Consider the following 15080-nt stretch of genomic DNA (forward strand, 5'->3'; position numbering starts at 1 on the left):
AAAGGTAATAAGATGCTTGCAAATTTTTTTATAGTACACCTTAATTTTCTTCGGAACAGGTATCATCAGAGATCAGATCTAACGAAGACAGTCTTAGGAACCTAAAGTAAAATGTGCGACAATTGCTGTCATAGGAAAATTATAAAAAGAACAGGCAAAGCAACATAAAAAATTAAGAAACTAGTGTTTTCAATTAGAAAAAGAGGTATTCTATGGGAGGCATTAGGTTAGGTTAGGTTGAACTGGCCGGTCCATGAGGATCTCACATAGACTGAATAAGTCCGTAGTGTTACCAGAAGTTTGTTTTAAACGACCAAACGGAAAAACCTTATCAAAAACCAGGAACTATGTTATAAAATAACTCCGTCCTCTTTGCAAATACCAGAATCTTCCATGGATTTAAGCCACTTGCTGCTTCTAGATCTGACAGCTGTATCATTCCTAATAGCTGGAGTCTTAGCCTGGCAATCACAGAGCAAGAGCACAGAACGTGCTCGATCGTTTCCTCTTCCAGCCCGCACTTCCTACATCTGCTATCACTGACCAAGCCAAATTCAAAGGCATGTGACGCCAGAAGGCAGTGTCCAGTAAGAATACTCGTCATGAGTCTACAGTCCTCTCTTTTTAATGATAGAAGCAACTTTGTTAGTCTAAGGTTGTAAGACCTGCACATAACCTTCGACACTTTACAGCCCCGTCTTTCCTGCTTGATCGATAATGTGTACCTCTCGCCTTCGCTTAATTTCGCCTATTCTAATTGGGACGTCTACGGAGCAAGCATCAGGTTATGCGCCCTTTTTAGCTAGTTCGTCCGCTTTTTCATTCCCATCTATTCCCATATGCCCTTGCACCCAATATAGGTGTATGCTTCTCCCTGTCCCGATTCTTTCCAGGGACTGCTTACAGTCTAATATGCATTTAGATGCCGTGGTATGCGAGATTATTGCCTTAGTTGCTGCTTGGCGTTAGTATGTAGAAAAAATAATTAGGGGCACGACGAAAATTTAAAATGGGCGTCAAAGAGCTCTTCAAAGTTACTCTTGACTAGTGCGTTTCTTTTACCTAAAAATTCTGACCTTCATAAATGGAATTCGGGATGTTGAATCAAAGCAAGCTGCATACGTAAATCCAAATTCGCTGAAACGAATAGCATCGCTTTTGCGAAAGTTAACACTCAAAGCACGCTGTGTGGAAGAAGAAAGATCAAACTGGGACAACATTGGAGGCACTAAAGGGATCGCAACAGCGGAATTACAAATGCAAGGAGCGGGAATGTCTATTAGATTTTTATTATGCTATGGGTGCATCTAATTCCGATATAACTTGTTCGACAGGAACGTAAACCCAATACACTGAACAAGATTGCGTACGATCACTGGTGAATACAACCAAGTCCAAAGAGAAATGGTACGTAAAATCGTTATAGGGAAGGTCACGGTTCCACATAATTCCATTGTTGCATAGATAATTTATGAGTCATATCTGGAGTGCAATTCTTAGTTGACCTTAGCATCAACATCGACATGGAAAAGAAGATTATGCGATATAAGAACAAGGCTGTTCCACTGAACTTTCGCTAGGATAAGGGGCTTCAGCAGTCAACGAGTGCTGGCGGAGGAGGGTCGACAAAAGTCAAAGACAGTAAATCGGCCAGAGATTAATGAAAGTATGGTACAAAATAATCAAAACCGAATGTACCTTCCAGCAAGCATGACGAGCGGGAAGGGGAATGGGGGTTCCCCACGGGCCCGGGGTTTCTCAGGCGGCCAGCGATTTGCAGGTACTAAGACATTTTTTTTTATTCAGGATAGTCTTTAGTTGTTTCATGTGCAAATGTATGTTTACATGAGTCCGAAATCGTAAAGTTTTCGTGGTGACACTTATGAAGGTTCATCTTCAAAAATCTTCCAACAATACGACCAACTCTGTATAAAAGTTCAGATTATTTAAACGACTTCGATATCGGTACCATGAATAATGAGTTTTTGCGATCTGAAGAAGTCAACGAAATAATTCGTCGAGGTCATCAAAAGTGTCCTGTTATTTTCCCACATGATTGTCCTGAAGAGGCATTTCCTACCTCGTTGTTAAACAGAATCTTGCCAAATGGAGAGAAAGTGCAGCGTGACTGGTAAGTGTGGATTGCCAGTAGCAATGCTTTTTATTGCCTACCATGTCGTCTGTTAAGCCCAATACTTTAAATCGACCTAAAATTTATTTTCCTGCTGGATATTCGAAATTCCAGGTATGGGAGAAGCTATACGATAAACTGCCATCACAAGAAAATACTCAAGATCACATTAAATGTTATATTCAATGGCGACAATTGCTACAGTTGATACACTTATCAATGAACAGCTAATCACTGAAACTCAAAAGTGGAAAGAAATCTTAATATATAAAAAATAGGTGTCACTATGTTTGAGGCCAATGGACTCCTAAATTGCTGAATCGATTTTGAATTTGTTTTGCACCCCATATGCAGTTTAATCTAACTTGAAATATAGGATAGGTTATATCTCAGTTTATAGTCGCCATTGACCAAGCCAAATTCAAAGGCATGTGACGCCAGAAGGCAGTGTCCAGTAAGAATACTCGTCATGAGTCTACAGTCCTCTCTTTTTAATGATAGAAGCAACTTTGTTAGTCTAAGGTTGTAAGACCTGCACATAACCTTCGACACTTTACAGCCCTGTCTTTCCTGCTTGATCGATAATGTGTACCTCTCGCCTTCGCTTAATTTCGCCTATTCTAATTGGGACGTCTACGGAGCAAGCATCAGGGTATGCGCCCCTTTTAGCTAGTTCGTCCGCTTTTTCATTCCCATCTATTCCCATATGCCCTTGCACCCAATATAGGTGTATGCTTCTCCCTGTCCCGATTCTTTCCAGGGACTGCTTACACTCTAATATGCATTTAGATGCCGTGGTATGCGAGATTATTGCCTTAATTGCTACTTGGCGTTAGTATGTAGAAAAAATAATTAGGGGCACGACGAAAATTTAAAATGGGCGTCAAAGAGCTCTTCAAAGTTACTCTTGACTAGTGCGTTTCTTTTACCTAAAAATTCTGACCTTCATAAATGGAATTCGGGATGTTGAATCAAAGCAAGCTGCATACGTAAATCCAAATTCGCTGAAACGAATAGCATCGCTTTTGCGAAAGTTAACACTCAAAGCACGCTGTGTGGAAGAAGAAAGATCAAACTGGGACAACATTGGAGGCACTAAAGGGATCGCAACAGCGGAATTACAAATGCAAGGAGCGGGAATGTCTATTAGATTTTTATTATGCTATGGGTGCATCTAATTCCGATATAACTTGTTCGACAGGAACGTAAACCCAATACACTGAACAAGATTGCGTACGATCACTGGTGAATACAACCAAGTCCAAAGAGAAATGGTACGTAAAATCGTTATAGGGAAGGCCACGGTTCCACATAATTCCATTGTTGCATAGATAATTTATGAGTCATATCTGGAGTGCAATTCTTAGTTGACCTTAGCATCAACATCGACATGCAAAAGAAGATTATGCGATATAAGAACAAGGCTGTTCCACTGAACTTTCGCTAGGATAAGGGGCTTCAGCAGTCAACGAGTGCTGGCGGAGGAGGGTCGACAAAAGTCAAAGACAGTAAATCGGCCAGAGATTAATGAAAGTATGGTACAAAATAATCAAAACCGAATGTACCTTCCAGCAAGCATGACGAGCGGGAAGGGGAATGGGGGTTCCCCACGGGCCCGGGGTTTCTCAGGCGGCCAGCGATTTGCAGGTACTAAGACATTTTTTTTTATTCAGGATAGTCTTTAGTTGTTTCATGTGCAAATGTATGTTTACATGAGTCCGAAATCGTAAAGTTTTCGTGGTGACACTTATGAAGGTTCATCTTCAAAAATCTTCCAACAATACGACCAACTCTGTATAAAAGTTCAGATTATTTAAACGACTTCGATATCGGTACCATGAATAATGAGTTTTTGCGATCTGAAGAAGTCAACGAAATAATTCGTCGAGGTCATCAAAAGTGTCCTGTTATTTTCCCACATGATTGTCCTGAAGAGGCATTTCCTACCTCGTTGTTAAACAGAATCTTGCCAAATGGAGAGAAAGTGCAGCGTGACTGGTAAGTGTGGATTGCCAGTAGCAATGCTTTTTATTGCCTACCATGTCGTCTGTTAAGCCCAATACTTTAAATCGACCTAAAATTTATTTTCCTGCTGGATATTCGAAATTCCAGGTATGGGAGAAGCTATACGATAAACTGCCATCACAAGAAAATACTCAAGATCACATTAAATGTTATATTCAATGGCGACAATTGCTACAGTTGATACACTTATCAATGAACAGCTAATCACTGAAACTCAAAAGTGGAAAGAAATCTTAATATATAAAAAATAGGTGTCACTATGTTTGAGGCCAATGGACTCCTAAACTGCTGAATCGATTTTGAATTTGTTTTGCACCCCATATGCAGTTTAATCTAACTTGAAATATAGGATAGGTTATATCTCAGTTTATAGTCGCCATTGACCAAGCCAAATTCAAAGGCATGTGACGCCAGAAGGCAGTGTCCAGTAAGAATACTCGTCATGAGTCTACAGTCCTCTCTTTTTAATGATAGAAGCAACTTTGTTAGTCTAAGGTTGTAAGACCTGCACATAACCTTCGACACTTTACAGCCCTGTCTTTCCTGCTTGATCGATAATGTGTACCTCTCGCCTTCGCTTAATTTCGCCTATTCTAATTGGGACGTCTACGGAGCAAGCATCAGGGTATGCGCCCTTTTTAGCTAGTTCGTCCGCTTTTTCATTCCCATCTATTCCCATATGCCCTTGCACCCAATATAGGTGTATGCTTCTCCCTGTCCCGATTCTTTCCAGGGACTGCTTACACTCTAATATGCATTTAGATGCCGTGGTATGCGAGATTATTGCCTTAATTGCTGCTTGGCGTTAGTATGTAGAAAAAATAATTAGGGGCACGACGAAAATTTAAAATGGGCGTCAAAGAGCTCTTCAAAGTTACTCTTGACTAGTGCGTTTCTTTTACCTAAAAATTCTGACCTTCATAAATGGAATTCGGGATGTTGAATCAAAGCAAGCTGCATACGTAAATCCAAATTCGCTGAAACGAATAGCATCGCTTTTGCGAAAGTTAACACTCAAAGCACGCTGTGTGGAAGAAGAAAGATCAAACTGGGACAACATTGGAGGCACTAAAGGGATCGCAACAGCGGAATTACAAATGCAAGGAGCGGGAATGTCTATTAGATTTTTATTATGCTATGGGTGCATCTAATTCCGATATAACTTGTTCGACAGGAACGTAAACCCAATACACTGAACAAGATTGCGTACGATCACTGGTGAATACAACCAAGTCCAAAGAGAAATGGTACGTAAAATCGTTATAGGGAAGGCCACGGTTCCACATAATTCCATTGTTGCATAGATAATTTATGAGTCATATCTGGAGTGCAATTCTTAGTTGACCTTAGCATCAACATCGACATGCAAAAGAAGATTATGCGATATAAGAACAAGGCTGTTCCACTGAACTTTCGCTAGGATAAGGGGCTTCAGCAGTCAACGAGTGCTGGCGGAGGAGGGTCGACAAAAGTCAAAGACAGTAAATCGGCCAGAGATTAATGAAAGTATGGTACAAAATAATCAAAACCGAATGTACCTTCCAGCAAGCATGACGAGCGGGAAGGGGAATGGGGGTTCCCCACGGGCCCGGGGTTTCTCAGGCGGCCAGCGATTTGCAGGTACTAAGACATTTTTTTTTATTCAGGATAGTCTTTAGTTGTTTCATGTGCAAATGTATGTTTACATGAGTCCGAAATCGTAAAGTTTTCGTGGTGACACTTATGAAGGTTCATCTTCAAAAATCTTCCAACAATACGACCAACTCTGTATAAAAGTTCAGATTATTTAAACGACTTCGATATCGGTACCATGAATAATGAGTTTTTGCGATCTGAAGAAGTCAACGAAATAATTCGTCGAGGTCATCAAAAGTGTCCTGTTATTTTCCCACATGATTGTCCTGAAGAGGCATTTCCTACCTCGTTGTTAAACAGAATCTTGCCAAATGGAGAGAAAGTGGAGCGTGACTGGTAAGTGTGGATTGCCAGTAGCAATGCTTTTTATTGCCTACCATGTCGTCTGTTAAGCCCAATACTTTAAATCGACCTAAAATTTATTTTCCTGCTGGATATTCGAAATTCCAGGTATGGGTGAAGCTATACGATAAACTGCCATCACAAGAAAATACTCAAGATCACATTAAATGTTATATTCAATGGCGACAATTGCTACAGTTGATACATTTATCAATGAACAGCTAATCACTGAAACTCAAAAGTGGAAAGAAATCTTAATATATAAAAAATAGGTGTCACTATGTTTGAGGCCAATGGACTCCTAAACTGCTGAATCGATTTTGAATTTGTTTTGCACCCCATATGCAGTTTAATCTAACTTGAAATATAGGATAGGTTATATCTCAGTTTATAGTCGCAATAATATTTTATTGCAATTTCTTTATTAGTTTATACGTAATAATAAAATGTTACGTATTCGCACCGGCACTTACATTCTCAGGTGTTGCGGATATACTTCCGCATAATTGGTTGGCGTTTAATTAAACAACGTGCTTATCAATAAAAAATATTATAGCGAATGGAATCAAGTATAGCACATCACCAGGGCCGGCGAGAAGGGAGCCCGGGGTGCCAGAGTGGGCCCGCGATTTGAGGTACTAAGACATTTTTTTGAATTCAGGAGAGTCTTTATTTGTTCCATGTGCAATTTTTAAGCCGAATTTCAAAAGCAACGAAAATATGCATTTCGTTTTAATAATATAGTGAAGTGTGAAAAATAAAAATATATATGTACAAAAAGAAAGGCTAAAATGTCTGTTAGTTGGTCGCCGGTGTTCGAAGAGGTGCGTCGGTCGATTTTCTTCAAGCTTTCACACAAGTTGCGTAAACCTCACGCGGTGGTTACTGCATAGGTTTGGTTGCGATCGACGTACAGGGTCTCGAGATATAGGCCGAAACGTGGACCGAGTACCCACAGAATGTGTTTAAAGAGTATGGATAACAAATGAAAGCTGTTGATTAGTGCTTTAGTAGAGGGTAATTTTCATACCCCTGGGTGACTAGGGTCTCGAGATATAAGCCAAAACGTCAGCCAGTGAATGCCTAGACAGTGTTTATACAATATGGATATCAAATGAAAGCTGTTGATGACGGACTGGGACTGAGACTCGTAGTGGAGCTGGGACTGGGACTGGGACTGAAATAAAATACATACCACCCTCTGGGACAGGCAATAAGGGATACAGAAAAATGAGAAGAAATTGAGAGAAGAGAAAATAGAGAAGGAGATTGAGAAATAAATAGAATGAGACGAAGATGGAGATCGATGAAGCGAAAAGACGGAGGCAGGAGTGAATAAAAGGATTAGGAAAAAGTGAAGAGGGGTGGAGGGCAGAGTCAGACGGAAAAAGCTTATTAAAATGTATGCAGATAAGCCAAATTTAGGGCAGGACAACGTCTGACGGGTCTTATAGTTTTATATAAAATTTTGAACACTATTTTGTTTTTGGGTGAAAAAGGCCTAGATTTCAATGGCGAAAGTATATATCTTGGCGAACGAAACAATGAACATTTTTTGGGCATCTAAGATCTCATAAGCCATTATGATCCGATACTTAGATATCATTTGGAGAAAGTTAGGATTTCACAACAGCAGCACAAGTTCACTATCTTTCTCCAGCCATTCAGAACGAGTTTATAGAAATTTGTGCAAAGCACGTGAGGGAAACTATATTATATCAAGGCAAGAAAGCCAAGTACTTTGCTATTATCATTGATGTTATGCTTGATGCTAGTCACGTCGACTACGTTCGTTTTACGCTAACTCCATTTCAATTCGAAAGCAACAAATTTTACAATTCAAGAACGGTTTTCGGCTTTCGTGAATTGTAACCAAAAAACTGGTCAGAAAATCGCTGATGTAATTTTCCGTACTCTAGGTAAACATGAAATCCCATTAAAAGATTGTCGTGCACAAGGGTTGGATAACAGCGCCAATATGAAAAGTGCTTACAACGGAGCACTACGTCACATTCTCGACAAAAACGCGAATGCTGATTACTCGCCTTGTGCAACCCACAGTCTCAATTTATGCGGTGTTGATGCTGCAGAATGTTGTATGACTGCAATTACTTTCTTTGGAGTTGTACAAAAATGTTTTACTATTTTCAGCAGTCGTTCACAACGATGGGACATCCTCAAAATGTACCGAGCTCTCTTCATAGCGTTTCAGAAAAAAGCCAAATTTGATTGCGCAAGCATACGAAGATGTTACCGGCATTCTCAAGTACATCAACAAGTTCGAATGTATCTTGCTGTCCTCAATTTGGTTCAAATACTGACTACCATAAATGAAAGAAATGTGGCCTCCAAGCTAGAGACGCCACCATAGATGTTGAGGTCCGACATCTAGATGCCTTGTTAGTTGATTTGAAGTTGATCAGAAACCAATGGGAAACAATTTTGAACGAATGCAAAACAGTTGCTATTCAATTGAACATCTCGCCAAAGTTTCCGGACATTCGAAAGAAAAAACACAAAATGTTCTAAAGATATTTTAAATTAGATAATTACGGATGATTCGGATTTGATTTTAAAAACAATACAGTCCCGGTTATCGTTGATTAGGCACCCAACCAGCATCTTTTGAAAATTTTTATCAAAAGATATTCAAATATCATATCCCCAGATGATTGAAAACGTTCAAATTTAAAAGTATTTTTTATTCCAAAATCACTGCATCGTCGTGAGAAAAGTGTACCTCAAATGTGGTTATTCTTGAATAATCATTTACGATTCATATTTTTAAACATTTTTTATTCTTTTCTATTCTTTTTTCATTATATTTGATATATTTGGAAGAAAGTGTGCTTTACTTGTTTTGGAATAACATTTAATTAATTTTCACAATCATTTTTTGATTATATTTAAGAGCATTTTTCAATCATATTAAATTATGATTTGGAATAATTGTGAATACGATTATGATTCATTTTTCCATCATATTTAATACATAATTAAATACTATATAATAATCATATTTCATCAGCGGATGAAAGCAGCCGAAATTTCGAAGGTGAGCTGCTTGAACCGCAGGTAATTGGCAATAATTAACTTGACCGATGTTCACACACGACTACAACATCCAACATCATCTATGATCATCACCTTAAATAATGGTAACGTGATGTTTTTGACAATCGTTATTCTTGAGGCATGTTGAAGCCGGGTCCAGGCATATCGGGCTTAACTTACCAACGTTTCAAACACCACAAAACTTCCGTACACCGGTTCCGTACAGTATGCTTGTTCTGGGAAGACGCGTCTGGAGAACTGATATGGGACATCTTAGGTTAGGAACAGCATTTACATTTCTTTAAGTCTTTAATATGTTTTTTTTAACACGCTTTTATTAGCTTGGCCTGTATTTATGTATGTACCAAAACTTTTGAGATTAATTTTCACCGGTTTCTAGACGTCTGATTAATTTGAAACTTTGCACACGTATTAAGGCTCGATGACAATGCATTAATGTGATGGTGTGGTGACATAAGGTCAACGGCCATAAGGTCAATCGGCGTTATTACACTTTGAATGGCCATAAGTTTGATTGATACTTTGCACAAATATCAGGGCTCGCTGACAATGCATTAATGTGATGGTGTGGTGACATAAGATAAACGGCCATAAAGTCAATTGGCATTAATACCATTTTAAGTGGCCATAAGTTTGACTGAAACTTTGCACACGTATCAAGGCTCGATGACAATGCCTTAACGTGATGGTGTGGTGACATGAGATAAACGGCCATAAGGCCAATTGGCCTTAATACCATTTTGAATGGCCATAATTTTGAATGAAACTTTGCACACGTATCAAGGCTCGATGACAATGCAATAATGTGATGGTGGGGTGACATAAGGTTGACGGACATAAGGTCAATTGAACTTATGACTACCTCAAATAGCCATAGATTTTAAATCTTGCACACAATGCGAAAAACGCATTCCTTTATTAATGATAGAGGTGGATGCATGGCACATCTACGAAAGAGCATACTGGAGCCCTTTTTAACACGCTTTTATTAGCTTGGCCTATATCTATCTGTGTATCCACGTATGTATGTAACGGAATCTGGGGTGGAGCAGAGCCCCAGTAATGCAGAGCTCCGAACTCCGTTGCACCTTTTGAAGCATTTTAAGATAGGTACTTTTAGCTAGTGCAGGCCGCCAGACCAAGGCACCATAAAGAAAAATCGGGGGCACAATGGCTGTGCAAATCCAGTAGGTCACCTTAGGGGAGAATCTCCAGGAGGTGCCAATTTCCCTCTTACAGGTGAACAACTCTGCTGCTGCCTTCTTGAATCGCTCCACTATATGGTCACTCCATAATAGCTTCCTATCCAGAATGACTCCCAAATACTTGACTTAATCCCTAAATGCTAAGAACGTACCCGCAATTCTTGGCGGTGTAAGATTTGGTACTTTGTACCTCCTCGTGGAGAGGACAAGCTCGGTTTTATCGGGGTTGACTTACAAACCTGTGGCGGGTTGTACTCCTGGAGCAGCTCCAAGATGTCAGCTGGGTCCGTTGGCGTCACTGGAACCCAGGCTCTAGCCCTTGGTCGTGAGGGATATCATGGGCCTCCACTACCTTGAGGCGCGCTCCCGGATATACCACCCCTATCAGCGTAACGGCGGCCCTATAGAGGTTTACCGACCTGGCGTCGTCACAGGCAATTAGCTTGACATTGCCCTGGAACCAACCGCATCGGTGTAAGATGGCGGTGGACCAGGGTTGTCTTTCTTAACCTTAACGGCCATCGTAGCGAGCGCGGCCTCGATCCACTTCCACTGTTGTTTCGGAATTCTGCCATCTTCGCTGCTATCGTCTATAATGCCAATGATCTGCCGACCCTTGGCAATTTCGGCGAAAGACCGCGTCCAGCCTCCCTGCGTCTTGGCCCTTTTCGGTGCCGTGGGCTTGGATTCATCCATGGACCGCTGGCGTTTCGAGGTTTCATTACTCTTGACTAAAACTTTTAAAATTACTTAAACTAAAAAACTAAAAATAAAGAATACGTTTTTATAGCTAATCGATTTAAAAAATAGAAAATAATTTTCAATTAAAAAGAGTTTATATAACAGTAGTGGAAGGTCAAACAATCATTTATAGTTAATCACCTCAAAATAAAATTATAATAAAATTTAAGTTATTAACAGAATAATTTAATTCACAGTAAAAAGCGCGGGGTGCTTGATATTGAATGTTATAATCATTCTATTGGCCACTATCTGAGAGGAAATATATGAAATGTTGTCAAAAGCACCCCACGATTTTTAATCTGAATTAAGTTATTCTGTTAATAACTTAAATTTTATTATAATTTTATTTTGAGGTGATTAACTATAAATGATTGTTTGACCTTCCACTACTGTTATATAAACTCTTTTTAATTGAAAATTATTTTCTATTTTTTAGTTCAGTTAGCTATAAAAGCGTGTTTTTTTTTTTTTTTTTTTTAAGCTTTTATTTATTTTTTAATTTTATGATTGAAAAAATGTGAGCATATGAAGAAAAATTTGATTTTCAATGAAAAGTTTAGGTTCAACAAGTAAAATATTCATTATTTTGTCAACAACGGTAGTCTGAAAATATTAAGAAAGTTGATTGAAAAATAATTTAAAATTTTGGTTCACCAAAAGTAAACAAAAATTAATTCAAAAGTTATTCAAAATATGATTGAAAAATTGTTTTCAGTTATGATCATCAAAATTAAACTAATTTTGTTATTCTCTTTGTTAATTTTTATAAAATCTTAAAATTTAATCATCAAAGTTATTCAAAAATCTTTTCAGAAAGTGATCAAAAAATTATTTTCAGTTTTTGAACATTAATAGTAATAATTTTTTATTATTTGTTTTGTTCAATTGTATAAAAAATCAATATTTAATGGCAAGGAGTAATCAAATTGTATTGATATATAGGGAAATTCAAAATTTAATCACTTTAATGCTGAGTGGGTAAACACTGACATTACTCAACGATTTGCAGCTATGAGAAATTTGAGCGAGACATTTTCCTTTTTGTCAAAATGGAAGACATGGATGAAACTACGGTTCGGGCGAGCGCAGCAAAATTTGTCGAAAAATACAAGTCGGACATTTCTCAAAGCTTAGAATGCGAAACAATTCACTTGAAACACATTTACGAAGCAAATTTTGATAAAGGTCTGTCACCATTGGAATTACTAAATGCCGTCTACGCTCAAAATCTGTATAAAATTTTTCCCAACATTTGTGTTGACTTGCGTATGTTTTGCACAATACCTGTCACTGTAGCTAGCGCAAAACATTCCTTCAGCGTCCTTTCAAGAACCAAAAACTTTCTTCATTCCAAAGAAGGAAAGAACTTCCCAAAAATAAAGCTATGCTGATTTCAAGGCAGGACGCACTACTGTTGTGAAATATTAAGTGGATACTAATGAAGAAAAGCCAATCCGTCAAGCTCTTCAAAGTGTTCTATTGGTAAAAAAACAGAGTGTGAAACAAAGTACCAGGATCATAAGCAATAAGATGGGATACAGGTGTGACAAGCAAAAAAATTCGGAAGGTTTCCTAGGATGAGATTTGTTGCTGGTATAAAATCTTCTCCAGTTTTCATACAAATTTTCGTGTAATTCGAAAGGCCTCTAAAAATTTCCAAAACGGATCAGCGATGTCGTCTACCGCATAAAATTGGAAAACCACAAAATAGAATAAGGATTGTTCATATGGAAACGCTAGCAAGGTTTGGATAGGGAAACTCTTCTGATCGGGACTATCAGGCTAGGACAGAGGACAATCCCTAAGTTTGTAGTAGTGCTTCATAACCTCAAAAGCATAATTAACATAGCTAGGCTGTATACAACAATAAAGGGCGCAGACGACATTACAGATACATATACATATAAGACAACAGTAGATATGAGATGCAGAGATACGAATAAGTAGCTAATCAAGAAGGTTGTTCGCCAAAAGTGTAGACTATTAGAGAAATAGGCGAACAAGGCCACTAGAGTAAATAAGCAATGCAGTCTGGAAAAGAGGACTCAGTTTGATTTAAGCCCTGTAGGTGAAGTACGCGAATAATTTAAACTGAATAGTTCTAAAGCCATAGTAGTACTGTAAATAACGAAGATTTTGTTAGACTGAACATTTGATTTATTTATTCGATAGTGGATAATCGAAAATTCTTAAGGCTGGCAACAATATAAATGATTGTTGACACAACACAAGATCATAGTCATGATATTCCTATATAATTTTTAATAATGCTGTCGGAATGGATGTTATTACGAGCAGCAGAGTAGAACATTGCAGATGAGGTTGGAAAGGAAGCATTTTCTATTGTATGCGTACATAAATTATGCTTGCCTTAATTCGCGTTAGCACGTAGCCATGAAGGGACGAAATTCGCCCTTAGTATTGCAGCTTTAAAGTAATACTAATTCATATATAATAAAAAAGTATCTTTTTTTATTTATTAGGTGCATCCAAGAAAGTTTTCTACTTAACTTTTTCAATTAAATCATTTACCCAAATTGCTTCCTTTTTTGTTTAAAAAATATCCAAAACAAAAAAAAAAAGACAAGCAAATTTAAGGCCGGATGTCAGTGCTTAAGCCTTAATTATAGTAGACTGAGCCAAAGTAATTGATTATACATACACATACATAAACAAATTTTGTGAATACCTATTTGTAAATAAATTTAAGTGTCTACAAACTTGAATGAAAGCAATTACTTTTATAAAAATAGCAACCCAAATTTAATTAATTGATGTGAAATTTAACCTGAATTTTAAAATTATCACAAATGGGTCTTATTGAACAGTACCAACAAAAACACCAGCGTTATTTCCTTCATTACTAACAACATAACCATCTTAAACATTTTCCAAAAATTCAAAATGACAGTGGAGCGAGCTCATTAGTAGACACTCTTATTGTTATGTATACGCATGTACGAGGTATGGCAATTAAGTTCCGGGAATTAAGTTATGTTTTAAGAGCTGACAACGCTTTTCATTCATCATCTGTCTTAGAGGCGGGATCTTCCTTTTAGTTAGAGTTCAAAGCGACGGCAGTGATTGGATTGGTCGGGTGTTTACTGGAGATTAAACTTGGATATTTTGGTATAACCCTTAGACGCATTAAAAAAGTCAACAGTTTGTGGAAAAGGGTGAGGTGCGACTAACAAAAGCGAGGATGTCAAAGTCACATCTGTAGGTAATGTTTATTTTTTTTATTCATTGTGAATACCTACCACGGGCCAGAGAGTGGCTGCGGGAAAGGATGGCTGAATCTTGCATCACGACAATGCACTGGCCCAATCAAATTGGGATGCGTGCGCAGCAAGCTTCGCGGGATGTGACACTTGTCGACTTCGATTTTGACCGGCAAATGTCGGAATTATTTGCTTTGCTTTATATTTCACAAACTTTTTACATCAAAACTGCACTCCAACGTTACATCGAAATCATCTGCTAAAACCAACGCGTTAGCACAGAAGTCTCTAAAATTCGAGCTGAATGAAGCACTTATAACCGAAATGTGCTTAAATTTTGATTAACGACGCGAGCAGTGCTAGTGCCAACAACAATAAAAGCACACATTAACATATACGAGGTGTGGCAATTAAACTCCGGGAATTTGTCAATAAAAAAATAAGACAGAGCAGTTTTAGGAAAAATTTGACTATCGACCTTCACAATAGTCTCCCGCTATCTCTACACAACTATTTAAATCTTCGGTAGTCCTCCGGATTTAGACTCATCGGCACCACGGTTACAGCTTCTTGAAACTCTTACCCGCAGCCATGATGAGCTCCCTTGAGGTGTGATTTCATCGTGGGGAATAAAAAATTCACAGAAAGCAATATTGGAGCTATATGGTGTGTGAGGCAATGTTAGTATGCCTTTTTATGCCA

At 38.2% G+C, this 15080-nt stretch overlaps 1 protein-coding gene across 9 annotated transcripts in view; it reads right to left on the reverse strand.

Moving 5' to 3' along the window:
* The window catches only part of trv (trivet), a 287082-nt gene that overhangs the window by 94229 nt on the left and 177773 nt on the right, over positions 1–15080 (reverse strand). The window lies entirely within an intron of this gene.

Source organism: Eurosta solidaginis, chromosome 1 (assembly GCF_040869045.1).
Source record: "Eurosta solidaginis isolate ZX-2024a chromosome 1, ASM4086904v1, whole genome shotgun sequence".
Lineage (NCBI taxonomy): Eukaryota > Metazoa > Arthropoda > Insecta > Diptera > Tephritidae > Eurosta > Eurosta solidaginis.